Below are 25,630 nucleotides of genomic sequence, written 5' to 3'. Positions count from 1 at the left end.
ACTAATTTGCATACGTTTAAAACATTTTTTAAAATACTCATCTAAATTTGACTGACTCATTGAACACACTAGACGAGATCATTTGTTTTTTTACGAAAGAAATGGGGAGAAACATGCCAAAAATATTTTTGGGGTACCACAGCGCCACCTATTGGACAAAATTCAAAAGTTTTTCTGTGATTGTAGATGTCACTATGACTGATAAGAATTGTAATTTTCTGTATAGAATATGTATTTTTCATGAGTAAAAGGGCGAAAATTTTTAAAGCCTATAAGCCACGCCCACTTTTTAATCATTTTCAAAATATAGCTTAAGGGTCCGATGTTTAACATATGTGCCAAGTTCTGTGGAAATCCATCAAGCCGTTTAGCTGAAACAAACTTTTTGACTCTTTAGCGCCCCCTATTGGTGAATCCAAACAAAATGGGGTAGATAGGGCTTACCGCTCATACTTCATAAGGGTCTAGAGTCTCATCAATTTATCTTGAGAAATGGTCAAGATATCATCAATTACCACATGTGCTAGCTAGCGCACTGATTTTGACATGGTGTCATTAGCCCAATTTTCAATATTTCTGCATTTTTCTGCATCACAACAACTTACCTTAGTCCATAGATCACATGTACGAAGTTTGAAGTTGATTCGACGAAAAATGACGAATAGGTGATTAAAAGTAAGTTTTGCGTTTTTTGCGATCTAGCAAAAAATCTAGTTAGGCGGAAATGGGCGTGGCCAATTTAAAAAAGATGGAGAATCATCCAAGGATCATGTACATATAAAGTTTTTGACTGTAGGACCTACGGTTTGGGAGCTAGTAGCTGAAACGTGTTGACCTCCGCAATAGCGCCACCTAGGTGATGCGGGGTCCAAATTTTCGAATCTGAGTAGCGGTCAGGATTTTCTATCAGATTGCCATGTCAGATTTTCCCTGGCAATTTCAGGCTCTTGCGCCCATACAGACACAGCGGAGAAGAATAATGAAGAATAATAAATAATGAAAAATCCGTAGAAAAACAATAGGGTTCCCTGCCCTTTGGGCTTGGAACCCTAATAATGAAAAATCCGTAGAAAAACAATAGGGTTCCCTGCCATTTGGGCTTGGAACCCTAACTAGAACTGCAAGCAGTTATCAACGGGTTCCAAGCCCCCAGCGCCAGTCTCCCACCCGGCCCCGCCCTCACCTTCGCCAGTCCTCACGCGGTCCCGCCCCAAAAACACGTTCTCCCGCCGGCGTCCCGTCAGCTCACTTCAACCGGCGCAATGAAAGTAACACTCAGGATACGTCATTAAACCTGCAAATCCTATACACATCTTTCAGAGGCATGGCTGACTTCTCAATCGTGATTACAATGGAATTCCACTGTTTCCTTATTAAAGAACGTGAAGATTTAATGAGTGAGATTATCAAACAATAATCTATACATCAACAGAATATTACAAACAACATAAATACTTGATAATGTCTTTAGATTTAATTGATTTTCAACAAAAACAATGAGTTTCATTTTGTGACTTACTGACCAAATGTTTCAAAAAATCATGAAAAATACATAACTCATCATAAAATTACCAAAATATTCTCACATGGCAGTGTTGACATGTGGAATAATATGATGTTGTTTTTAAATCAGTAGACTCTAAGCTTTTTTGAAGAAAAATCAGTAAATATAACTGTAAGGGTCACAGTCAAAATTAAAATATTCATAAAAAAATAGTGCTACTTTCTAAAATTTATAGAAAAATCTCAGATCACCATAGGTACATGTTGAATGTTGTAATTGGTTTATATTTACTGTATACCTAAAAAACTTTCTAACAAAAATTAATTACGTTGTTGTCCAACTATACAGAAAAACTGGCAAAAAGTTAAAAAATCATTAAAAATCAATGCTTTCGTACAAAAATCTCAAAATATTCCGAGATTGCCTCTGTGATGTGAGAATTCTTTTTATATTTTTGTTGGGGTCATAAATGTAAAATTGTACCTACAATAAAATAATATTTGCGTTAGTTGCTGTAGACAAAAATATGTCCTATAATTAAACACAAGGGGGAGCTCAAATCAAGACGACATTTTTTTTGTTTCATAAACCACCTAAGAGTGAACTTTATGGCAAATGTCAAGAAGATTGTGAAAACAGAATTTGCGCTACAATTGCTAGCCTAAAAATGTATTTTTGTAAATTTAAAGCGCAAACATCTTCGTGGAGCTGCGGTTTTCAATATCTAAGCTCATGGCTATCCAGTTAACATAATCTGGAAAACGTAGCTTCTTACATGAAAATAATGATTTTTAGGAAATTTTTCAAATTTGAAATTTTAAATGATCATAAACCACGCCCACATTGATCAATCATTACCATATTGATAATGTAGTCTTAAGACTCTACAATGATGACAACCACTAAGTTTCGTGCAGATCCATTTAACCAGGTCAGCAGTATAATGTATTGCTATTTATAGCGCCCCCTATTGTTTAATCAAGGTGAAAATCAAGACATACACTTGAATTGACCTTAGGTTTGACTGTTATGAACAGCTTTGAAAAATGTCCAAATATTTTGAAGTTATTCTAAAAAAACTTTTTCATTCCCCAAAAAATATTTAAAAAATTCATATTTAAAAAAGTAAGAAAATTATCCAAAATCCCTTCAGATCGTTTGGTCAGCCGCTCCTCCTCTCTTGTCAGGCAAAGTTGTGATGTGATTGGGTTTGACGGCCGGGAGGAGTTAACGAAAGTACGTTTGACTTACTATGCAAATTTCTACTAATTAGCATAAGTTTAAAACATTTTTTAAAATACTCATCTTAATTTGACTGAGTCAATGAACATACTGGATGAGACCATTTGCTTGTTTACTAAAATATTGAGGAGAAAAATGCCAAAAACTTTTTTGGGGTACAACAGCGCCAACTATTGGACAAACTTCAAACTTTTTTCTGTGATTGTAGATGTCACTATGACTGATATAATTTGTAACTTTCTGTATAGAATATGTATTTTTCATCAGTTAAAGGGCAAAAATTTTTAAAGCCTATAAGCCACGCCCACTTTTTAATCATTTTCAAAATATAGCTTAAGGGTCCAATGATTAACATATGTGCCACGTTCTGTGGAAATCCATCAAGCCGTTTAGCTCAAACTAACTTTTTGACTCTTTAGCGCCCCCTTTTGGTGAATCCAAACAAAATGGGGAAGGTAGGGCTTACCGCTCATACTTCATAAGGGTCTAGAGTCTCATCACTTTATCTTGAGATATGGTGAAGATATCATCAATTAGCACATGTGCTAGCTAGCGCACTGATTTTAACATGGTGTCATTAGCCCAATTTTCAATATTTCTGCGTTTTTCTGCATCACAACAACTTATCTTAGTCCATAGATCATATGTACGAAGTTTGAAGTTGATTCGACGAAAAATGACGAATAGGTGATTAAAACTAAGCTTTGCATTTTTTGCGATCTAGCAAAAAATCTAGTTAGGCGGAAATGGGCGTGGCTAATACAAAAAAGATGGGGAATCATCCAAGGATCATGTACATATAAAGTTTTTGACTGTAGGACCTACGGTTTGGGAGCTAGTAGCTGAAACGTGTTGACTCCGCAATAGCGCCACCTAGGTGACGCGGGGTCCAAATTTTTGAATCTGAGTAGCGGTCAGGATTTTCTATCAGACTGCCATGTCAGATTTTCCCTGACAATTTCAGGCTCTTGCGCCCATATAGTTTTAGCGGAGAAGAATAATAATAAACTAGAACTGCAAGCAGTTATCAACGGGTTCCAAGCCCCCAGCGCCAGTCGCCCACCCGGCCCCGCCCTCACCTTCGCCAGTCCTCACGCGCTCCCGCCCCAAAAACACGTTCTCCCGCCGGCGTCCCGTCAGCTCACTTCAACCGGCGCAATGAAAGTAACACTCAGGATACGTCATTAAACCTGCAAATCCTATACACATCTTTCAGAGGCATGGCTGACTTCTCAATCGTGATTACAATGGAATTCCACTGTTTCCTTATTAAAGAACGTGAAGATTTAATGAGTGAGATTATCAAACAATAATCTATACATCAACAGAATATTACAAACAACATAAATACTTGATAATGTCTTTAGATTTAATTGATTTTCAACAAAAACAATGAGTTTCATTTTGTGACTTACTGACCAAATGTTTCAAAAAATCATGAAAAATACATAACTCATCATAAAATTACCAAAATATTCTCACATGGCAGTGTTGACATGTGGAATAATATGATGTTGTTTTTAAATCAGTAGACTCAAAGCTTTTTTGAAGAAAAATCAGTAAATATAACTGTAAGGGTCACAGTCAAAATTAAAATATTCATAAAAAAATAGTGCTACTTTCTAAAATTTATAGAAAAATCTCAGATCACCATAGGTACATGTTGAATGTTGTAATTGGTTTATATTTACTGTATACCTAAAAAACTTTCTAACAAAAATTAATTACGTTGTTGTCCAACTATACAGAAAAACTGGCAAAAAGTTAAAAAATCATTAAAAATCAATGTTTTCGTACAAAAATCTCAAAATATTCCGAGATTGCCTCTGTGATGTGAGAATTCTTTTTATATTTTTGTTGGGGTCATAAATGTAAAATTGTACCTACAATAAAATAATATTTGCGTTAGTTGCTGTAGACAAAAATATGTCCTATAATTAAACACAAGGGGGAGCTCAAATCAAGACGACATTTTTTTTTGTTTCATAAACCATCTAAGAGTGAACTTTATGGCAAATGTCAAGAAGATTGTGAAAACAGAATTTGCGCTACAATTGCTAGCCTAAAAATGTATTTTTGTAAATTTAAAGCGCAAACATCTTCGTGGAGCTGCGGTTTTCAATATCTAAGCTCATGGCTATCCAGTTAACATAATCTGGAAAACGTAGCTTCTTACATGAAAATAATGATTTTTAGGAAATTTTTCAAATTTGAAATTTTAAATGATCATAAACCACGCCCACATTGATCAATCATTACCATATTGATAATGTAGTCTTAAGACTCTACAATGATGACAACCACTAAGTTTCGTGCAGATCCATTTAACCAGGTCAGCAGTATAATGTATTGCTATTTATAGCGCCCCCTATTGTTTAATCAAGGTGAAAATCAAGACATACACTTGAATTGACCTTAGTTTTGAGTGTTATGAACAGCTTTGAAAAATGTCCAAATATTTTGAAGTTATGCTAAAAAAACTTTTTCATTCCCCAAAAAATATTTAAAAAATTCATATTTAAAAAAGTAAGAAAATTATCCAATATCCCTTCAGATTTTTTGGTCAGCCGCTCCTCCTCTCTTGTCAGGCAAAGTTGTGATGTGATTGGGTTTGACGGCCGGGAGGAGTTAACGAAAGTACGTTTGACTTACTATGCAAATTTCTACTAATTAGCATAAGTTTAAAACATTTTTTAAAATACTCATCTTAATTTGACTGAGTCAATGAACATACTGGATGAGACCATTTGCTTGTTTACTAAAATATTGAGGAGAAAAATGCCAAAAACATTTTTGGGGTACAACAGCGCCAACTATTGGACAAACTTCAAACTTTTTTCTGTGATTGTAGATGTCACTATGACTGATATAATTTGTAACTTTCTGTATAGAATATGTATTTTTCATCAGTTAAAGGGCAAAAAATTTTAAAGCCTATAAGCCACGCCCACTTTTTAATCATTTTCAAAATATAGCTTAAGGGTCCAATGATTAACATATGTGCCAAGTTCTGTGGAAATCCATCAAGCCGTTTAGCTCAAACTAACTTTTTGACTCTTTAGCGCCCCCTTTTGGTGAATCCAAACAAAATGGGGAAGGTAGGGCTTACCGCTCATACTTCAAAAGGGTCTAGAGTCTCATCACTTTATCTTGAGATATGGTGAAGATATCATCAATTAGCACATGTGCTAGCTAGCGCACTGATTTTGACATGGTGTCATTAGCCCAATTTTCAAAATTTCTGCGTTTTTCTGCATCACAACAACTTATCTTAGTCCATAGATCATATGTACGAAGTTTGAAGTTGATTCGACGAAAAATGACGAATAGGTGATTAAAACTAAGCTTTGCGTTTTTTGCGATCTAGCAAAAAATCTAGTTAGGCGGAAATGGGCGTGGCCAAAACAAAAAAGATGGGGAATCATCCAAGGATCATGTACATATAAAGTTTTTGACTGTAGGACCTACGGTTTGGGAGCTAGTAGCTGAAACGTGTTGACCTCCGCAATAGCGCCACCTAGGTGACGCGGGGTCCAAATTTTTGAATCTGAGTAGCGGTCAGGATTTTCTATCAGACTGCCATGTCAGATTTTCCCTGACAATTTCAGGCTCTTGCGCCCATATAGTTTTAGCGGAGAAGAATAATAATAAATAATAATAAATAATAACTAGAACTGCAAGCAGTTATCAACGGGTTCCAAGCCCCCAGCGCCAGTCGCCCACCCGCCCCGCCCTCAACTTCGCCAGTCCTCACGCGGTCCAGCCCCAAAAACACGTTCTCCCGCCGGCGTCCCGTCAGCTCACTTCAACCGGCGCAATGAAACTAACACTCAGGATACGTCATTAAACCGGCAAAGCCTATACACATATCTTTCAGAGGCATGGCTGACTTCTCAATCGTGGTTACAATGGAATTCCACTGTTTCCTTATTAAAGAACGTGAAGATTTAATGAGTGAGATTATCAAACAATATCTATACATCAACGGAATATTACAAATAGCATAAATCCTTGATAATGTCTTTAGATTTAAAAGATTTTCAACAAAAACTATGAGTTTCATTTTGTGACTTACTGACCAAATGTTTTAAAAAATCATGAAAAATACACAAATCATCCTAAAATTACCAAAATATTCTCACATGGCAGTGTTAACATGCGGAATACTATGATGTTGTTTTTAAATCAGTAGACTCAAAGCTTTTTTGAAGAAAAAATTGGGAAATATAACTATAAAGGTCACAACAAAAATTAAAATATTCATAAAAAAATAGTGCTACTTTCTAAAATTAGGAGAAAAATCTCAGATCACCATAGGTACATGTGGAATGTTGTAAATGGCTTATATTTACTGTATACCTAAAAAGCTTTCTAAAACAAATATTAATTACTTTGTTGTCCAACTATACAGAAAAACTGGTAAAAAGTTAAAAATTCATTAAAAATCTATGCTTTTGTATAGAAATCTCAAAATATTCCCAGGTTGCTTCTGTGATGTGAGAATTCTTCTCATATTTTTGATGGGGTCATAAATGTAAAACTGTACTTACAATAAAATAATATTTGCATTAGTGGCTGTAGACAAAAATATGTCCTACAATTAAACACTAGGGGGAGCTCAAATCAAGACGACATTTTTTTTGTTTCATAAACCACCTAAGAGTGAACTTTTTGGCAAATTACAAGAAGATTGTGAGAACAGAATTTGCGCTACAATTGCTAGCCTAAAAATTTATTTTCGTAAATATAAAGCGCACACCTCTTCGTGGAGCTGCGGCTTTCGTGACCTAAGCTCTAGCCTATCCAGTTAAGACAATCTGGAAATCTTAGCCTGTTACATGCAAATAGTGATTTTTAGGAAATTTTTCAAATTTGAAATTTTAAATGATCATAAACCACGCCCACTTTGATCAATCATTACCATATTGATATTGTGGTCTTAAGACTCTATAGTGATGATAACCACTAAGTTTCGTGCAGATCCATTTAGCCAGTTCAGCAGTATAATTTCTTCCCAGTTATAGCGCCCCCTATTGTTTAATCAAGTTGAAAACCAGGACATACACTTGAATTGACCTTAGGTATGGCTGTTATGAACAGCTTTGAAAATTGTCAAAATCTTTTGAAGTTACGCTAAAAAAACTTTTTCATTCCCAAAAAATTATTTTAAAAAATCATATAAAAAAAAATAAGCAAATTATCCAAAATCCCTTCACAACTTTTGGTCAGCCGCTCCTCCTCTCTTGTCAGGGAAAGTTGTGATGTGATTGAGTTTGACGGCCGGGAGGAGTTAACGAAAGTACGTTTGACATACTATGCAAATTTCTACTAATTAGCATAAGTTTAAAACACTTTTTAAAATACTCATCTAAATTTGACTGACTCAATGAACATACTGGATGAGATCATTTGTTTGTTTACGAAAAAAATGGGGAGAAACATGCCAAAAATATTTTTGGGGTACCACAGCGCCACCTATTGGACAAAATTCAAAAAATTTTCTGTGATTGTAGATGTCACTATGACTGATAAGAATTGTAATTTTCTGTTTAGAATATATATTTTTCATGAGTAAAAGGGCGAAAAATTTTAAAGCCTATAAGCCACGCCCACTTTTTAATCATTTTCAAAATGTAGCTTAAGGGTCCGATGACTAACATATGTGCCAAGTTCTGGGGAAATCCATCAAGCCGTTTAGCTCAAACAAACTTTTTGACTCTTTAGCGCCCCCTATTGGTGAATCCAAACAAAATGGGGTAGATAGGGCTTACCGCTCATACTTCATAAGGGTCTAGAGTCTCATCAGTTTATCTTGAGAAATGGTGAAGATATCATCAATTACCACATGTGCTAGCTAGCGCGCTGATTTTGACATGGTGTCATTAGCCCAATTTTCAATATTTCTGCATTTTTCTTCATCACAACAACTTAGCTTAGTCCATAGATCACATGTACGAAGTTTGAAGTTGATTCGACAAAAAATGATGAATAGGTGATTAAAAGTAAGTTTTGCGTTTTTTGCGATCTAGCAAAAAATCTAGTTAGGCGGAAATGGGCGTGGCCAATACAAAAAAGATGGAGAATCATCCAAGGATCATGGACATATGAAGTTTTTGACTATAGGACCTACGGTTTGGGAGCTAGTAACTAAAACGTGTTGACCTCCGCAATAGCGCCACCTAGGTGACGCGGGGTCCAAATTTTCGAATCTGAGTAGCGGTCAGGATTTTCTATCAGACTGCCATGTCAGATTTTCCCTGGCAATTTCAGGCTCTTGCGCCCATACAGACACAGCGGAGAAGAATAATAATAATAAATAATAAATAATAAATAATGAAAAATCCGTAGAAAAACAATAGGGTTCCCTGCCCTTTGGGCTTGGAACCCTAAATAATGAAAAATCCGTAGAAAAACAATAGGGTTCCCTGCCCTTTGGGCTTGGAACCCTAATAAATAATAAATAATGAAAAATCCGTAGAAAAACAATAGGGTTCCCTGCCCTTTGGGCTTGGAACCCTAATAATGAAAAATCCGTAGAAAAACAATAGGGTTCCCTGCCCTTTGGGCTTGGAACCCTAATAATGAAAAATCCGTAGAAAAACAATAGGGTTCCCTGCCCTTTGGGCTTGGAACCCTAATAACTAGAACTGCAAGCAGTTATCAACGGGTTCCAAGCCCCCAGCGCCAGTCGCCCACCCGGCCCGCCCTCACCTTCGCCAGTCCTCACGCGGTCCCGCCTCAAAAACACGTTCTCTTGCCGGCGTCCCATCCTTTTTTTTAGAGTGCAACAAGACTGTTTTTCAGCCCTCTTTCTGAGGTGGTCTGCTTCAGGCTGACCATGGCCAACACCCCCCCTGCTGACAGCAAATTCACACCTTCCACTAGAGCAAGCCTCTGATTGGTGGGTCGGATCAGCCCATATGGGCTCATGGCATGCTCAATTCATTATCATTCATTATCATGCTGATTACCTAGAACCTAAAAATGACTCTGACTGCATTCCTTGCAAGCCTAAGCAAGGATGTGTAGAATCACCCGGGCCAAGCTGGGGCAGACTGGAGCTATCCGGGCAGGGCCGACCAGGTACAGATGGGAATGGCCCTAAAAGGTTGAAGGATCGATCCCAACTCTGACCAGAAAATGCTGCCTGATCTCTCAGTGCACTCCAGGAAAGGTTTGGCTACATTGTAGCTCATTCCCACCAGCGTGTGGCTAGGTGTTAGAATGGATGAAAGACTCCGAAACAAAAACATCACTATAAAATCCGTATTTGATCTAAATATTATCAACCAATAATCCATACATCAACAGTATATTACAAATAACATAAATACTTGATACTGTTGCTAGATTTAATAGATTTATCAACAAAAACTATGAGTTTCATTTTGTGACTTTCTGATCAAATGAATTCAGAAAATCCTGAAAAATCCATAAATCATCCCAAAATTACCAAAATATTCTCACATGGCAATGTTAACATGCGGAATAATATGAAGTTGTTTTTACATCAGTGGACTCAAAGCTTTTTTGAGGAAAAATCTGTGAATATCACAGTAAGGGTCACAGGCAAAATTTAAATATTCATAAAAAAATAGTGCTACTTTCTAAAATTAGGAGAAAAATCCCAGATCCCCATAGGTACATGTGGAATGTTATAAATGTTTTATATATACTTTGTACCTAAAAAAACTTTCTAACAAAAATTTGTTACTTTTTGTCCATCTATACAAAAAAACTGGTAAAAAGTAAAAAATTCATTAAAAATCAATGCTTTTGTACAAAAATCTCAAAATATTCCCAGATTGCCTCTGTGATGTGGTTATTGTGCTCATATTTTTGTAAGGATCATAATTGTTAAACTTTTCTTACAATAAAATAATATTTGCATTAGTGGCTGTAAACAAAAATTAGTCATATAATTAAACACAAGGGGGAGCTCAAATCAAGACGACATTTTTTTTGTTTCATAAACCACCTATGAGGGAACTTTGTGGTAAATTTCAAGAAGATTGTGAAAACAGAATTTGCGCTACAATTGCTAGCCTAAAAATGTATTTTCATAAATATAAAGCGCAAACATCTTTGTGGAGCTGCGGTTTTCGTGATCTAAGCTATAGGCTAACCAGTTAACACAATCTGGAAATCTTAGCCTCTTACACGCAAATAATGATTTTTAGGAAATTTTTCAAATTTAAAATTCTAAATGATCATAAACCACGCCCACTTTGATCAATCATTACCATATTGATAATGTAGACTTAAGACTCTATGAAGATGACAACCATTAAGTTTCGTGCAGATCCATTTAGCCAGTTCAGCAGTATAATTTCTTCCTATTTATAGCGCCCCCTATTGCTGAATCAAGCTGAAAATCAAGATATACACTTGAATTGACCTTAGGTATGGAGGTTATGAAGAGTTTTGAAAAATGTCAAAATCTTTTGAAGTTATGCTAAAAAAACTTTTTCATTCCAAAAAAATTATTTAAAAAAATCGTATAAAAACAAATAAGCAAATTTTCCAAAATCCCTTCACAACTTTTGGTCAGCCGCTCCTCCTCTCTTATCAGGGAAAGTTGTGATGTGATTGAGTTTGACGGCCAGGAGGAGTTAACGAAAGTACTTTTGACTTACTATGCAAATTTCTACTAATTAGCATAAGATTAAATTATTTTTTAAAATACTCTTCTAAATTTGACTGACTCAATGAACATACTGGATGAGACCATTTGTTTTTTTGTGAAAGAAATGGGGAGAAACATGCCAAAAACATTTTTGGGGTACAACAGCGCCACCTATTGGTCAAAATTCAAACTTTTTTCTGTGATTGTAAATGTCGCTATGACTGATATGAATTGTAACTTTCTGTATAGAATATGTATTTTTCATGAGGAAAACGGCGAAAATTTTTAAAGCCTATAAGCCACGCCCACTTTTTAATCACTTTCAAAATATAGCTTAAGGGTCCGATGATTAACATATGTGCCAAGTTCTGTGGAAATCCATCAAGCCGTTTAGCTGAAACAAACTTTTTGACTCTTTAGCGCCCCCTATTGGTGAATCCAAACAAACTTGGGTAGATAGGGCTTACCGCTCATACTTTGTAAGGGTCTAGAGTCTCATCATTTTATCTGTAAAATTGGTGGAGATATCATCAATTAGGACATGTGCTAGCTAGCTCACTGATTTTGACTTTGTGTCATTAGCTCAATTTTCAATATTTCTGCATTTTTCTTCATCACAACAACTTATCTTAGACCATAGATCATATGTACGAAGTTTGAAGTTGATTCGACGAAAAATGACGAATAGGTGATGAAAACTAAGTTTTGCATTTTTTGCAATCTAGCAAAAAATCTAGTTAGGCGGAAATGGGCGTGGCCAATACAAAAAAGATGGAGAATCATCCAAGGACCATGTCCGTATAAAGTTTTTGACTGTAGGACCTACGGTTTGGGAGCTAGTAGCTGAAACGTGTTGATGTCTGCAATAGCGCCACCTAGGTGACGCGGGGTCCAAATTTTCGAATCTGAGTAGCGGTCAGGATTTTCTATCAGACTGCCATGTCAGATTTTCCCTGGCAATTTCAGGCTCTTGCGCCCATATACTTTTAGCGGAGAAGAAGAAAAATAATGAAAAATCCGTAGAAAAACAATAGGGTTCCCTGCCCTTTGGGCTTGGAACCCTAATAATGAAAAATCCGTAGAAAAACAATAGGGTTCCCTGCCCTTTGGGCTTGGAACCCTAATAACGTAGAAAAACAATAGGGTTCCCTGCCCTTTGGGCTTGGAACCCTAATAATGAAAAATCCGTAGAAAAACAATAGGGTTCCCTGCCCTTTGGGCTTGGAACCCTAACTAGAACTGCAAGCAGTTATCAACGGGTTCCAAGCCCCCAGCGCCAGTCGACCACCCGGCCCCGCCCTCAACTTCGCCAGTCCTCACGCGGTCCCGCCCCAAAAACACGTTCTCCCGCCGGCGTCCCGTCAGCTCACTTCAACCGGCGCAATGAAAGTAACACTCAGGATACCTCATTAAACCTGCCAAGCCTATACACATATCTTTCAGAGGCATGGCTGACTTCTCATTCGTGATTACAATGGAATTCCACTGTTTCCTTATTAAAGAACGTGAAGATTTAATGAGTGAGATTATCAAACAAGGATATATACATCAACAGAATTTTACAAATAACATAAATACTTGATAATGTCTTTAGATTTAAAAGATTTTCAACAAAAACTATGAGTTTCATTTTGTGACTTACTGACCAAATGTTTTAAAAAATCATGAAAAATACATAAATCATCCTAAAATTACCAAAATATTCTCACATTGCAGTGTTAACATGCGGAATAATATGATGTTGTTTTTAAATCAGTAGACTCAAAGCCTTTTTGAAGAAAAATTGGGAAATATAACTATAAAGGTCCTAACAAAAAATAAAATATTTATAAAAAAATAGTGCTACTTTCTAAAATTAATAGAAAAATCTCAGATCACCATAGGTACATGTGGAATGTTATAAATGTTTTATATTTACTTTATACCTAAAAAAAACTTTCTAACAAAAATTAGTTACTTTTTGTCCAACTATACAAAAAAACTAGCAAAAAGTAAAAAATTCATTAAAAATCTATGCTTTTGTATAAAAATCTCAAAATATTCCCAGATTGCCTCTGTGGTGTGAGTATCCTGTTCATATTTTCAAAAGGATCATAAATGTTAAACTTTTATTATAATAAAATAATATTTGCATTAGTGGCTGTAAACAAAAATTAGTCCTATAATTAAACACAAGGGGGAGCTCAAATCAAGACGACATTTTTTTTGTTTCATAAACCACCTAAGAGTGAGCTTTGTGGCAAATTTCAAGAAGATTGTGAAAACAAAATTTGCGCTACAATTGCTAGCCTAAAAATGTATTTTTGTAAATTTAAAGCGCAAACATCTTCGTGGAGCTGCGATTTTCATGATCTAAGCTCACAGCTACCCAGTTAACACATTCTGGAAATCTTAGCCTCTTACATGCAAATATTGATTTTTAGGAAATTTTTCAACTTTGAAATTTTTAATGATCATAAACCACGCCCACTTTGATCAATCATTACCATATTGATAATGTAGTCTTAAGAGTCTATAAAGATGACAACCACTAAGTTTCGTGCAGATCCATTTAGCCAGTTCAGCAGTATATTTTCTTCCTAGTTATAGCGCCCCCTGTTGTCGAATCAAGCTGAAAATCAATTTATACACTTGAATTGACCTTATGTATGGTGGTTATGAATAGCTTTGAAAAATGTCAAAATCTTTAGAAGTTATGCTAAAAAAACTTTTTCATTCAAAAAAAATTATTTAAAAAAATCATATAAAAACAAAGAAGCAAATTATCCAAAATCCCTTCACAACTTTTGGTCAGCCGCTCCTCCTCTCTTGTCAGGCCATGTTTGGATTTGATTGTGTTTGACGGCCGGGAGGAGTTAACGAAAGTACGTTTGACTTACTATGCAAATTTCTACTAATTAGCATAAGTTTAAATTATTTTTTAAAATACTCTTCTAAATTTGACTGACTCAATGAACGTACTGGATGAGACCATTTGTTTTTTTACGAAAGAAATGGGGAAAAACATGCCAAAAACTTTTTTGGGGTACAACAGCGCCACCTAATGGTCCAAATTCAAAGTTTTTTCTGCGATTGTAGATGTCAATATGACTGATAAGAATTGTAACTTTCTGTATAGAATATGTATTTTTCATGAGTAAAAGGGCGAAAATTTTTAAAGCCTATAAGCCACGCCCACTTTTTAATCATTTTCAAAATATAGCTTAAGGGTCCAATGATTAACATATATGCCAAGTTCTGTGGAAATCCATCAAGCCGTTTAGCTGAAACAAACTTTTTGGCTCTTTAGCGCCCCCTGTTGATGAATCCAAACAAAATAGGGTAGATAGGGCTTACCACCCATACTTTGTAAGGGTCTAGAGTCTCATCACTTTATCTTGAAAAATGGTGGAGATATCACCAATTATCACATGGGCTAGCTAGCGCACTGATTTTGACATGGTGTCATTAGCCCAAATTTCAATATTTCTGCGTTTTTCTTCATCAGAACTACTTATCTTACACCATAGATTCTATGTACGAAGTTTGAAGTTGATTCGACGAAAAATGTTGAATAGGTGATTAAAACTAAGTTTTGCATTTTTTGCGGTCTAGCAAAAAATCTAGTTAGGCGGAAATGGGCGTGGCCAATACAAAAAAGATGGAGAATCATCTAAGGATCATGTACATATAAAGTTTTTGACTGTAGGACCTACGGTTTGGGAGCTAGTAGCTGAAACGTGTTGACCTCTGCAATAGCGCCACCTAGGTGACTCGGGGTCCAAATTTTCGAATCTGAGTAGCGGTCAGGATTTTCTATCAGACTGCCATGTCAGATTTTCCCTGGCAATTTCAGGCTCCTGCCCCCATACATTTCAAGCGGAGAAGAATAATAATAAATAATAACTAGAACTGCAAGCAGTTATCAACGGGTTCCAAGCCCCCAGCGCCAGTCGCCCACCCGCCCCGCCCTCAACTGCGCCAGTCCTCACGCGGTCCCGCCCCAAAAACACGTTCTCCCGCCAGCGTCCCGTCAGCTCACTTCAACTGGCGCAATGAAAGTAACACTCAGTATACGTTGTTAAACCTGCAAAGCCTATACACATATCTTTCAGAGGCATGGCTGACTTCTCAATTGTGATTACAATGGAATTCCACTGCTTCCTTATTAAAGAACGTGAAGATTTAATGAGTGAGATTATCAAACAATCATCTATACATCAACAGAATATTACAAATAACATAAACACTTGATAATGTCTTTAGACTTAATAGATTTTCAACAAAAACAATGAGTTTCATTTTGTGACTTACTGACCAATTGTTTTAAAAATCATGAAAAATACATAAATCATCATAAAATTACCAAAATATTCTCACATGGCAGTGTTAACATGCGGAATAATATGATGTTGTTTTTAAATCAGTAGACTCAAAGCTTTTTTGAAGAAAAATTGGGAAATATAACTATAAAGGTCACAACAAAAATTAAAATATTCATAAAAAAATAGTGCTACTTTCTATAATTAGGAGAAAATCTCAGATCACCTTAGGTACATGTGGAATGTTGTAAATGGCTTATATTTACTGTATACCTAAAAAGCTTTCTAACAAAAATTAATTACGTTGTTGTCCAACTATACAGAAAAACTGGTAAAAAGTTAAAAATTCATTAAAAATCTAAGCTTTTGTACAGAAATCTCAAAATATTCCCAGGGTGCCTCTGACACGTGAGAATTCTTCTTATATTTTTGTTGGGGTCATAAATGTAAAACTGTACTTACAATAAAATAATATTTGCATTAGTGTCTGTAGACAAAAATATGTCCAATAATTAAACACAAGGGGGTGCTCAAATCAAGACGACATTTTTTTTGTTTCATAAACCACCTAAGAGTGAACTTTGTAGCAAATTACAAGAAGATTGTGAGAACAGAATTTGCGCTACAATTGCTAGCCTAAAAATGTATTTTCATAAATATAAAGCGGAAACCTCTTCGTGGAGCTGCGGCTTTCGTGAAATAAGGTCTAGCCTATCCAGTTAACACAATCTGGAAATCTTAGCCTCTTACATGCAAATAATGATTTTTAGGAAATTTTTCAAATTTGAAATTTTAAATGATCATAAGCCACGCCCACTTTGATAAATCATTACCATATTGATAATGTAGTCTTAAGACTCTATAGTGATGACAACCACTAAGTTTCGTGCAGATCCATTTAGCCAGTTCAGCAGTATAATTTCTTCCCAGTTATAGCGCCCCCTATTGTTTAATCAAGTTGAAAACCAGGACATACACTTGAATTGACCTTACGTATGACTTTTATGAACAGCTTTGAAAAATGTCAAAATCTTTTGAAGTTACGCTAAAAAAACTTTTTCATTCCCAAAAAATTATTTAAAAAATCATATTAAACAAAATAAGCAAATTATCCAAAATCCCTTCACATCTTTTGGTCAGCCGCTCCTCCTCTCTTGTCAGGGGAAGTTGTGATGTGAATGAGTTTGACGGCCGGGAGGAGTTAACGAAAGTACGTTGGACATACTATGCAAATTTCTACTAATTTGCAAAAGTTTAAAACATTTTTTAAAGTACTCATCTAAATTTGACTGACTCAATGAACATACTGGATGAGATCATTTGTTTTTTTACGAAAAAAATGGGGAGAAACATGCCAAAAATATTTTTGGGGTACCACAGCGCCACCTATTGGACAAAATTCAAAAAATGTTCTGTGATTGTAGATGTCACTATGACTGATATGAATTGTAATTTTCTGTATAGAATATGTATTTTTCATGAGTCAATGGGCGAAAGCTTTTAAAGCCTATTTATAGCCTATAAGCCACGCCCACTTTTTAATCATTTTCAAAATATAGCTTAAGGGTCCGATGATTAACATATGTGCCAAGTTCTGTGGAAATCCATCAAGCCGTTTAGCTGAAACAAACTTTTTGACTCTTTAGCGCCCCCTATTGGTGAATCCACACAAAATGGGGTAGATAGGGCTTAACGCTCACACTTCATAAGGGTCTAGAGTCTCATCAATTTATCTTGAGAAATGGTGAAGATATCATCAATTACCACATGTGCTAGCTAGCGCACTGATTTTGACATGGTGTCATTAGCCCAATTTTCAATATTTCTGCATTTTTCTTCATCACAACAACTTATCTTAGTCCATAGATCGTATGTACGAAGTTTGAAGTTGATTCGACGAAAAATGACGAATAGGTGATTAAAACTAAGTTTTGCATTTTTTGCAATCTAGCAAAAAATCTAGTTAGGCGGAAATGGGCGTGGCCAATACAAAAAAGATGCAGAATCATCCAAGGACCATGTACATATAAAGTTTTTGACTGTAGGACCTACGGTTTGGGAGGTAGTAGCTGAAACATGTTCACCTCTGCAATAGCGCCACCTAGGTGACTCGGGGTCCAAATTTTCGAATCTGAGTAGCGGTCAGGATTTTCTATCAGACTGCCATGTCAGATTTTCCCTGGCAATTTCTGGCTCCTGCCCCCATACAAACGTAGCGGAGAAGAATAATAAATAATAATGAAAAATCCGTAGAAAAACAATAGGGTTCCCTGCCCTTTGGGCTTGGAACCCTAACTAGAACTGCAAGCAGTTATCAACGGGTTCCAAGCCCCCAGCGCCAGTCGCCCACCCACCCCGCCCTCAACTTCGCCAGTCCTCACGCGGTCCCGCCCCAAAAACACGTTCTCCCGCCGGCGTCCCGTCAGCTCACTTCAACCGGCGCAATGAAAGTAACACTCAGGATACGTCATTAAACCTGCAAAGCCTATACACATATCTTTCAGAGGCATGGCTGACTTCTCAATCGTGATTACAATGGAATTCCACTGTTTCCTTATTAAAGAACGTGAAGATTTAATGAGTGAGATTATCAAACAATCATCTATACATCAACAGAATATTACAAATAACATAAAGACTTGATAATGTCTTTAGATTTAATAGATTTTCAACAAAAACAATGAGTTTCATTTTGTGACTTACTGATCAATTGTTTTAAAAAATCATGAAAAATACATAAATCATCATAAAATTACCAAAATATTCTCACATGGCAGTGTTAACATGCGGAATAATATGATGTTGTTTTTAAATCAGTTGACTCAAAGCTTTTTTGAAGAAAAATTAGGAAATATAACTATAAAGGTCACAACAAAAATTTAAATATTCATAAAAAAATAGTGCTACTTTCTATAATTAGGAGAAAAATCTCAGATCACCATAGGTACGTGTGGAATGTTGTAAATGGCTTATATTTACTGTATACCTAAAAAGTTTTCTAACAAAAATTAATTACGTTGTTGTCCAACTATACAGAAAAACTGGTAAAAAGTTAAAAATTAATTAAAAATCTATGCTTTTGTACAGAAATCTCAAAATATTCCCAGGTTGCCTCTGTGACGTGAGAATTCTTCTTATATTTTTGTTGGGGTCATAAATGTAAAACTGTACTTACAATAAAATAATATTTGCATTAGTGTCTGTAGACAAAAATATGTCCTAAAATTAAACACAAGGGGGAGCTCATATCAAGACGACATTTTTTTTGTTTCATAAACCACCTAAGAGTGAACTTTGTAGCAAATTACAAGAAGGTTGTGAGAACAGAATTTGCGCTACAATTGCTAGCCTAAAAATGTATTTTCATAAATATAAAGCGTAAACCTCAACATGGAGCTGCGGCTTTCGTGACATAAGCTCTAGCCTATCCAGCTAACACAATCTGGAAATCTTAGCCTCTTAGATGCAAATAATGATTTTTAGGAAATTTTTCAAATTTGAAATTTTAAATGATCATAAGCCACGCCCACTTTGATAAATCATTACCATATTGATAATGTAATCTTAAGACTCTATAGTGATGACAACCACTAAGTTTCGTGCAGATCCATTTAGCCAGTTCAGCAGTATAATTTCTTCCCAGTTATAGCGCCCCCTATTGTTTAATCAAGTTGAAAACCAGGACATACACTTGAATTGACCTTAGGTATGACTGTTATGAACAGCTTTGAAAAATGTCAAAATCTTTTGAAGTTACTCTAAAAAAACTTTTTCATTCTCCAAAATTTAAAAAAAAAATCATATTAAAAAAAATAAGCAAATTATCCAAAATCCCTTCACATCTTTTGGTCAGCCGCTCCTCCTCTCTTGTCAGGGAAAGATGTGATTTGATTGAGTTTGACGGCCGGGAGGAGTTAACGAAAGTACGTTGGACTTACTATGCAAATTTCTACTAATTTGCATAAGTTTAAAACATTTTTTAAAATACTCATCTAAATTTGACTGACTCAATGAACATACTGGATGAGATCATTTGTTTTTTTACGAAAGTAATGGGGAGAAACATGCCAAAAATATTTTTGGGGTACCACAGCGCCACCTATTGGACAAAATTCAAAAAATTTTCTGTGATTGTAGATGTCATTATGACTGATATGAATTGTAATTTTCTGTATAGAATATGTATTTTTCAGGAGTAAATGGGCGAAAACGTTTAAAGCCTATTTATAGCCTATAAGCCACGCCCACTTTTTAATCATTTTCAAAATATAGCTTAAGGGTCCGATGATTAACATATGTGCCAAGTTCTGTGGAAATCCATCAAGCCGTTTAGCTGAAACAAACTTTTTGACTCTTTAGCGCCCCCTATTGGTGAATCCACACAAAATCGGGTAGATAGGGCTTACCGCTCATACTTCATAAGGGTGTAGAGTCTCATCAATTTATCTTGAGAAATGGTGAAGATATCATCAATTACCACATGTGCTAGCTAGCACACTGATTTTGACATGGTGTCATTAGCCCAATTTTCAATATTTCTGCCTTTTTCTTCATCACCACAACTTATCTTAGTCCATAGATCATATGTACGAAGTTTGAAGTTGATTCGACGAAAAATGACGAATAGGTGATTAAAAGTAAGTTTTGAGTTTTTTGCGATCTAGCAAAAAATCTAGTTAGGCGGAAATGGGCGTGGCCAATACAAAAAAGATGGAGAATCACCCAAGGATCATGTACATATAAAGTTTATGACTGTAGGACCTACGGTTTGGGAGCTAGTAGCTGAAACGTGTTGACCTCCGCAATAGCGCCACCTAGGTGACGCGGGGTCCAAATTTTCGAATCTGAGTAGCGGTCAGGATTTTGTATCAGACTGCCATGTCAGATTTTTCCTGGCAATTTCTGGCTCCTGCCCCCATACAAACGTAGCGGAGAAGAATAATAAATAATAACTAGAACTGCAAGCAGTTATCAACGGGTTCCAAGCCCCCAGCGCCAGTCGCCCACCCGCCCCGCCCTCAACTTCGCCAGTCCTCACGCGGTCCCGCCCCAAAAACACGTTCTCCCGCCGGCGTCCCGTCAGCTCACTTCAACCGGCGCAATGAAAGTAACACTCAGGATACGTCATTAAACCTGCAAAGCCTATACACATATCTTTCAGAGGCATGGCTGACTTCTCAATCGTGATTACCATGGAATTCCACTGTTTCCTTATTAAAGAACGTGAAGATTTAATGAGTGAGATTATCAAACAATCATCTATACATCAACAGAATATTACAAATAACATAAAGACTTGATAATGTCTTTAGATTTAATAGATTTTCAACAAAAACAATGAGTTTCATTTTGTGACTTACTGATCAATTGTTTTAAAAAATCATGAAAAATACATAAATCATCATAAAATTACCAAAATATTCTCACATGGCAGTGTTAACATGCGGAATAATATGATGTTGTTTTTAAATCAGTTGACTCAAAGCTTTTTTGAAGAAAAATTAGGAAATATAACTATAAAGGTCACAACAAAAATTTAAATATTCATAAAAAAATAGTGCTACTTTCTATAATTAGGAGAAAAATCTCAGATCACCATAGGTACGTGTGGAATGTTGTAAATGGCTTATATTTACTGTATACCTAAAAAGTTTTCTAACAAAAATTAATTACGTTGTTGTCCAACTATACAGAAAAACTGGTAAAAAGTTAAAAATTAATTAAAAATCAATGCTTTTGTACAGAAATCTCAAAATATTCCCAGGTTGCCTCTGTGACGTGAGAATTCTTCTTATATTTTTGTTGGGGTCATAAATGTAAAACTGTACTTACAATAAAATAATATTTGCATTAGTGTCTGTAGACAAAAATATGTCCTAAAATTAAACACAAGGGGGAGCTCATATCAAGACGACATTTTTTTTGTTTCATAAACTACCTAAGAGTGAACTTTGTAGCAAATTACAAGAAGGTTGTGAGAACAGAATTTGCGCTACAATTGCTAGCCTAAAAAATGTATTTTCATAAATATAAAGCGTAAACCTCAACATGGAGCTGCGGCTTTCGTGACATAAGCTCTAGCCTATCCAGCTAACACAATCTGGAAATCTTAGCCTCTTACATGCAAATAATGATTTTTAGGAAATTTTTCAAATTTGAAATTTTAAATGATCATAAGCCACGCCCACTTTGATAAATCATTACCATATTGATAATGTAATCTTAAGACTCTATAGTGATGACAACCACTAAGTTTCGTGCAGATCCATTTAGCCAGTTCAGCAGTATAATTTCTTCCCAGTTATAGCGCCCCCTATTGTTTAATCAAGTTGAAAACCAGGACATACACTTGAATTGACCTTAGGTATGACTGTTATGAACAGCTTTGAAAAATGTCAAAATCTTTTGAAGTTACTCTAAAAAAACTTTTTCATTCTCCAAAATTTTTAAAAAAAAATCATATTAAAAAAAATAAGCAAATTATCCAAAATCCCTTCACATCTTTTGGTCAGCCGCTCCTCCTCTCTTGTCAGGGAAAGATGTGATGTGATTGAGTTTGACGGCCGGGAGGAGTTAACGAAAGTACGTTGGACTTACTATGCAAATTTCTACTAATTTGCATAAGTTTAAAACATTTTTTAAAATACTCATCTAATTTTGACTGACTCAATGAACATACTGGATGAGATCATTTGTTTTTTTACGAAAGTAATGGGGAGAAACATGCCAAAAATATTTTTGGGGTACCACAGCGCCACCTATTGGACAAAATTCAAAAAATTTTCTGTGATTGTAGATGTCATTATGACTGATATGAATTGTAATTTTCTGTATAGAATATGTATTTTTCAGGAGTAAATGGGCGAAAACGTTTAAAGCCTATTTATAGCCTATAAGCCACGCCCACTTTTTAATCATTTTCAAAATATAGCTTAAGGGTCCAATGATTAACATATGTGCCAAGTTCTGTGGAAATCCATCAAGCCGTTTAGCTGAAACAAACTTTTTGACTCTTTAGCGCCCCCTATTGGTGAATCCACACAAAATCGGGTAGATAGGGCTTACCGCTCATACTTCATAAGGGTGTAGAGTCTCATCAATTTATCTTGAGAAATGGTGAAGATATCATCAATTACCACATGTGCTAGCTAGCACACTGATTTTGACATGGTGTCATTAGCCCAATTTTCAATATTTCTGCCTTTTTCTTCATCACCACAACTTATCTTAGTCCATAGATCATATGTACGAAGTTTGAAGATGATTCGACGAAAAATGACGAATAGGTGATTAAAAGTAAGTTTTGAGTTTTTTGCGATCTAGCAAAAAATCTAGTTAGGCGGAAATGGGCGTGGCCAATACAAAAAAGATGGAGAATCACCCAAGGATCATGTACATATAAAGTTTATGACTGTAGGACCTACGGTTTGGGAGCTAGTAGCTGAAACGTGTTGACCTCCGCAATAGCGCCACCTAGGTGACGCGGGGTCCAAATTTTCGAATCTGAGTAGCGGTCAGGATTTTGTATCAGACTGCCATGTCAGATTTTTCCTGGCAATTTCTGGCTCCTGCCCCCATACAAACGTAGCGGAGAAGAATAATAAATAATAATGAAAAATCCGTAGAAAAACAATAGGGTTCCCTGCCCTTTGGGCTTGGAACCCTAATGAAAAATCCGTAGAAAAACAATAGGGTTCCCTGCCCTTTGGGCTTGGAACCCTAATAAATAATAATGAAAAATCCGTAGAAAAACAATAGGGTTCCCTGCCCTTTGGGCTTGGAACCCTAACTAGAACTGCAAGCAGTTATCAACGGGTTCCAAGCCCCCAGCGCCAGTCGCCCACCCGCCCCGCCCTCAACTTCGCCGGTCCTCACGCGGTCCCGCCCCAAAAACACGTTCTCCCGCCGGCGTCCCGTCAGCTCACTTCAACCGGCTCAATGAAAGTAACACTCAGGATATGTCATTAAACCTGCAAAGCCTATACACATCTTTCAGAGGCATGGCTGACTTCTCAATCGTGATTACAATGGAATTCCACTGTCTCCTTATTTAAGAACGTGAAGATTTAATGAGTGAGATTATCAAACAATAATCTATACATCAACAGAATATTACAAACAACATAAATACTTGATAATGTCTTTAGATTTAATTGATTTTCAACAAAAACAATGAGTTTCATTTTGTGACTTACTGACCAAATGTTTCAAAAAATCATGAAAAATACATAACTCATCATAAAATTACCAAAATATTCTCACATGGCAGTGTTGACATGTGGAATAATATGATGTTGTTTTTAAATCAGTAGACTCAAATCTTTTTTGAAGAAAAATCAGTAAATATAACTGTAAGGGTCACAGTCAAAATTAAAATATTCATAAAAAAATAGTGCTACTTTCTAAAATTTATAGAAAAATCTCAGATCACCATAGGCACATGTGGAATGTTATAAATGTGTTATATTTACTTTGTACATAAAAAAAACGTTCTTACAAAAATTAGTTACTTTTTGTCCAACTATACAAAAAACTGGCAAAAAGTAAAAAATTCATTAAAAATCAATGCTTTCGTACAAAAATCTCAAAATATTCCGAGATTGCCTCTGTGATGTGAGAATTCTTTTTATATTTTTGTTGGGGTCATAAATGTAAAATTGTACCTACAATAAAATAATATTTGCGTTAGTTGCTGTAGACAAAAATATATCCTATAATTAAACACAAGGGGGAGCTCAAATCAAGACGACATTTTTTTTGTTTCATAAACCACCTAAGAGTGAACTTTATGGCAAATGTCAAGAAGATTGTGAAAACAGAATTTGCGCTACAATTGCTAGCCTAAAAATGTATTTTTGTAAATTTAAAGCGCAAACATCTTCGTGGAGCTGCGGTTTTCAATTTCTAAGCTTATGGCTATCCAGTTAACATAATCTGGAAAACGTAGCTTCTTACATGAAAATAATGATTTTTAGGAAATTTTTCAAATTTGAAATTTTAAATGATCATAAACCACGCCCACATTGATATATCATTACCATATTGATAATGTAGTCTTAAGACTCTACAATGATGACAACCACTAAGTTTCGTGCAGATCCATTTAACCAGGTCAGCAGTATAATGTATTGCTATTTATAGCGCCCCCTATTGTTTAATCAAGGTGAAAATCAAGACATACACTTGAATTGACCTTAGGTTTGACTGTTATGAACAGCTTTGAAAAATGTCCAAATATTTTGAAGTTATGCTAAAAAAACTTTTTCATTCCCCAAAAAATATTTTAAAAATTCATATTTAAAAAAGTAAGAAAATTATCCAAAATCCCTTCAGATCGTTTGGTCAGCCGCTCCTCCTCTCTTGTCAGGCAAAGTTGTGATGTGATTGGGTTTGACGGCCGGGAGGAGTTTACAAAAGTACGTTTGACTTACTATGCAAATTTCTACTAATTAGCATAAGTTGAAAATATTTTTTTAAATACTCATCTTAATTTGACTGAGTCAATGAACATACTGGATGAGACCATTTGCTTGTTTACTAAAATATTGAGGAGAAAAATGCCAAAAACATTTTTGGGGTACAACAGCGCCACCTATTGGACAAAATTCAAACTTTTTTCTGTGATTGTAGATGTCACTATGACTGATATGATTTGTAACTTTCTGTATAGAATATGTATTTTTCATCAGTTAAAGGGCAAAAATTTTTAAAGCCTATAAGCCACGCCCACTTTTTAATCATTTTCAAAATATAGCTTAAGGGTCCAATGATTAACATATGTGCCAAGTTCTGTGGAAATATATCAAGCCGTTTAGCTCAAACTAACTTTTTGACTCTTTAGCGCCCCCTTTTGGTGAATCCAAACAAAATGGGGAAGGTAGGGCTTACCGCTCATACTTCATAAGGGTCTAGAGTCTCAACAATTTATCTTGAGAAATGGTGAAGATATCATCAATT

Source organism: Nothobranchius furzeri, chromosome 7, assembly GCF_043380555.1.
Source record: "Nothobranchius furzeri strain GRZ-AD chromosome 7, NfurGRZ-RIMD1, whole genome shotgun sequence".
NCBI lineage: Eukaryota > Metazoa > Chordata > Actinopteri > Cyprinodontiformes > Nothobranchiidae > Nothobranchius > Nothobranchius furzeri.
Note: the sequence above shows the minus strand (reverse complement) of the source record.